Source organism: Schistosoma mansoni, chromosome W, assembly GCF_000237925.1.
Source record: "Schistosoma mansoni strain Puerto Rico chromosome W, complete genome".
Lineage (NCBI taxonomy): Eukaryota > Metazoa > Platyhelminthes > Trematoda > Strigeidida > Schistosomatidae > Schistosoma > Schistosoma mansoni.
In genome coordinates, this window is record NC_031502.1 from 12,790,508 (window position 1) to 12,795,644 (window position 5,137).

Below are 5,137 nucleotides of genomic sequence, written 5' to 3' on the forward strand. Positions count from 1 at the left end.
TTAGTGTTTCAGTGCCCAGTTTTTCTTAAATTTATTAGGAAAATTTATAATTGTTCGCATGGATTCATAGTTGTTGAATTTGTAAGTACATATTTGACTTTTAATTTGGTTTCCGGTTTCATTTTCTTGTACTTATTTATTTATTTGAACAAAAATATTGGTACAACGGGGCACTATAAAATATGCGCTTCACAATAACAATAAGAATGGGAAGAGACGAAGAGTGTAAGGTGCGTATAAAGGAAAAACTAACAATAGCGACCACAAGTTAGTGTATGATAATGGTAAAATAATAGTAATGGGAGAAACATACAGGCACAACCAGAAAGACTTTTCGTTCTAAGAAGTTACGGTCACATTTTATGAAGACAGTAACTGAACGTTACAGTGGGATCGCCACTGGCTTCTATTCAGAGCCATATCTGATAACGTCTCTAGCCACTGTGTTGCACCATATCTAGGACCCCAGTCAGCGAGTCGGGAAGGACCAACAGAAGCCAGCCCTTCGCAGCTTTCTTTCATACCACAACACCGTGTCATACACTGACCATCTCTCCGCTTTTCCCAACCAGTCCCAGCGTCGGCATATAATGCACGGCAAGGAGTTCTCTGGGACGACATTCGTAGAACATGTCCAAGCTACCGAAGTCAGTGTTTCAAGATGGTGACACCATTTGGATTATCGTCACTGGGCACGAACATGTGACACCAAACCTCTGCATTACTAACATGGTGTCGCCACTGGATGTCGTTAACCCTTCGGAGACAACGATGATCAAACACAGAGAGTCGTCTAACATCCTTAACTCGGAGAGGCCAGGCTTCACACACATTGAGCGGAACTGCTCTCACCAGCTCACTGTAGATCCGACATTTTACAGCCAGACTAACATCACGAATGTGCCAAAGATGGCCCAGATTGGCATAAGCTGCTCTGGCTTTCACTATACGTTCATCGATCTCATCACTCACGCCACCACCAGCGCTTATGCAGCTATCCAGATACACTAACTTCTCGACTACTTCAATCTGCTCACCACCCAGGGTGAGTACAGGATTGTTTCGCTCACACCAGACTTCTTGCTGCCAGTGACTTGGATGAGTTGAAAAAGGCTTCCGGCAGCCATCAGATGCAACTGCTGCTTCCAACTCATTGGCACGCTCTGACCACCAGGCTTCTCGGTCCTTACTCAAGCTTTGCCGAATTTCATTACGTAACAGTCTTCGTTCGAGGTCAAACTCGTGGTCACTCGAGGTAGATGGATGGGCTTTAATGAGTTATAGGGAAGGTGAAGAAACCCAGTGCTTATAAGCGAGACTTTTTGCGAAGCCGTTAGCGGGCTCGGTTCAATACTTGCGACAGAAGTTGCAATCAATTTACTGACATCAATCCGTTGATGACGATGAGTTCGTTGGTCACTGAAAAGTAAGGTAAGATTGGCGCAGACCGGGGCATGATCAGAGTCCAGATAGGTACTTCAAAATAAGCGGCAGTCTTGTATACATTCACTTTCGACGAGACAGTGACTTGAGATCGTTTAGATATGACAGAGTTCCCACCATGGGCGAGCTGCTGTATAAGTAGAAAAGTGGTTGTACATGAAGCGGGAATAGAGGAAGATATGAGTGATGTAGTATATAAAAAATGATGATAATTATAATCATAACAACAAGATTGTGTGTTATCAAGTGAATGTGGATTGTCTGAATTCCAATTGAAGCGAGCATAGTATTTGGTGAAGTAATTGTTATTTCATTAGATTTGTGTGAGGGCTGTGATACTGTGCGGGTGCCCAGACCGAAGCAGGTGGTTTTCTTCTATCGTCTTCAGTTTACTCCTTAGTTCATCTGTTCTGCTTGATATGAAACCTTTGCACTTCTGTTTGTCCAGTTATCCAGTGTTTCTTTAGCTTCAGTTTCATCTTGGCCACAACCAGGTGGTGATCTGAAGCTATCTCAGCTCCTTTCCTTGTTCTCACATCTTCCATTGTCTTACGGAATTTCTTATTCATACAAGTTTGATCTATTTGGTTCTCTGTGGTGTGGTCCTGTAAGATCCGTGTAACTTTGTTTGCGTTTGTGTGGAAACATTGTGCCGCTCATAACCAATTTGTGTAATGCACATAGATTTGCAAATCTCTCCCCATTTTCCTATCTCTCTCATAGTCCATGTCGTCCCATGGTATCTTCATATCCTGTGTTGTCCACTCCGACTTCAGCACTTAGATCTCCCATCAGCATGGTGTGATCCTTTCTGGAGCACTTAGCTATGATTAATTGCAGCTTCGAGTAGAACTGATCTTTATCGTCGTCGTTGATACCATTGTTGGGTGCATAACATTGGATAGCATTCATTGTGATCCCCTCTATTTCCTTGTTTTGAATGGTTCCTTGATTATCCTGGATCCGTGAGATTCCCATCCTACAAGTGCATTTCGTGCTTCCCTGGACAGCATCACAACTACTCTCTGAGTGTATAGAACATTTTCCCCTTTGTGACCGGAGTACAGCAGCATCTTTCCCGTACCTAGCCTTTGTTGTCCAGCTTGTGTCCAAAGAGTTTCGCTGATTCCGAGCACTGGCAATTTGTATCTCCTCATTTCCATTGCTATTTGACTGTTTTCTAGTCTCCCACATTGTCCGGACGTTCCATGTACCCATAAAGAGTGTTGCTCTGGTAGTTAGAAGGTGCATCGGCCTCGTGACTTACCAAAAATTTTGGCTTTCATCATGAGGCGTCATAATTCTTCCTTCAACTTGGATAGGGAGTAAAGTAGTCAAACGCGTCGAAACTTCACTTATCTTGGAAGTCCGATGATCCCTAATGGGTTGGTGTCTTAAAAAGTCTCTGCACCGGTTCAAAAAACTCGTTTGGCTATTGCCAATTTACGTCACTTATGGAGAAGACGAGATATCCGTCTATCAATTAAGGGACGAGTATACTGCGCAGCAGTTCGTTCTGTTCTACTTTACGGCTGCGAAACATGGCCATTAAGAGTAGAAGATATTCGTAGGTTACTAGTATTTGACCACAGATGTTTTAGAAATATTGCTCGTATCTACTGGGATAACCGGGTAAGTAATAGTGAGGTTAGACGCATGGTATTAGGGAATGATGGTAAATCAGTTGATAAGGTGATGAATCTTCATCTACTGAGATGGTTGGGCCACGTGTTACGTATGCCTGAACATCGATTACCACGACGCGCAATGTTGACTAGTGTAGGGGATGGTTAGAAGAGAGTTAGAGGTGGCCAAACCAAAACATGGCATCAGTGCTTGAAGTCACTAACTGGTAGTCTGAGCCATGTTGGTAGATACAGACTACTTGGTTGGGGTCCGCGTGACTATCGTAACCAATGGTTGGAGACTCTGGGTGACATGGATCAGAATCGATCACAATGGCGTAGGTGTATACACACTTTATCTTCCCTTAAACCTTGAGATTAAAATTGCTTCATAACTTTTTTCCTTCCTATACTATATCCTTATATATAAACTCTCTTTATATACTACCACCACTAAATTAATTACTTCTATGAATACGGTGTTCATCTTGTTGTTCTAACGAGGTATGGCAACTTGGACCGATGCATATATGTGCCTGGTCCTACGTTGTCGCTGACTGACATTCTGTAAAGCAATGTGAACAATAATTTAGTGTAGAAGTAACTTCAGAAGCTTAAGTGGCTTAGTAAAGTCATTAAATATATTTTGTATACTTAATTTTCATGTCTTTAATAATTTCTCTAATCAATTGTTGTATTTCTTGACAATTTGTGGAGATCTACATAATGAATCAATTTTGGGTTCATTAAACTGTTGGTTTGTCCATTAACGGTTTCCTTAAGTTGAAAGTCCAAATAAATTTAATGTTTTATATTGTCAAACTAGTGTTCTAAAATTTCCAAATAACTAGGGTGCTCATACCCACGAATTTTGTTGTCTATTGTTCATTTATTTTACATGTTATTGATTTCATTATCCGCTCTTTTTCTCTCAGTGTTATAATTTCTCTTATTACAACCCAGCTATTCCCATAGCTTACTAGTCTTGGACACTAACTCACTCAACAAGTCTCTAAATCAGAATACGGTTGAACAGTAAAGAAATTATGTCCCGAATAACAAGAGGTAGATAGATGTAAGAAGAACAATAAGAGATTACTTACTTACTTACGCCTGTTACTCCCAATGAAGCATAAGCCGCCGACCAGCATTCTCCAATCCACTCTGTCCTGGGCCTTCCGTTCTAGTTCTATGCAGTTGTTGTTCATTCTTCTCATATTTGTTTCCATTTCTCAGCGTAATGTGTTCTTTGATCTTGTTCCAGTGTTATCTGCTGTGTTCTCCTTGATTCTCTATCTCCCTTTATGGCTTCATAATTGTTTTGGCCAGTTTAAACGGACATCATTATATTCTTTATTGATCATTGGTCCAAAAGTTCTCCAAATAATATTACCCTAATTAATCCAAATATTGCAAGTAATACGACTTAAACTTATAATGACAGCGAATTCGAATCAATCCACCGGAAATGCAATGACTTGCACCGACATTATCTTCAGCCTTTGTGGTTCAATACAATACATTCGACTATAAACACAATCAGTTTGTTTTTCTTAACAAATGAAGACTTCTTATATATTGTGTATTGGTAAGCTGAATCTCGTTTGTAGAAAGTTTTTAATCTGACGCAACCGAACAGTTGTTATATTTAAGAAAAGATAAAATTTCGTGAACACAGTCACTACTCTGACATTTTAATTAAGAACCAGATACCACTAACTAGAAGTATATTGACACAATCACCAAGTGTGTGTAATCAAAGCAGTATGTTTACAATATAAGATAGCCTTTTATGTATATTGTATCTAAATGTATCTGTCTTTCATCCCTCACTAATCACTTACTTATTCTGAATGATCGCTTTCGTAGTTCACCAGGTTTCCGCCCCATATGGAAGAACTGTCTTGACATTTGAGTTGAAAGTTCTTATCTTGGTGTTGGTTGAAAATTGTTTTAAGTTCCAGATGGCCTTCAGTTGTAAATATGCTGTTCTTGCTTTATCGATCTGCGTCTTCACATCTGCATCAGATCCACCGTGTTCATCAATGATGCTGCCCAGATATGTAAAG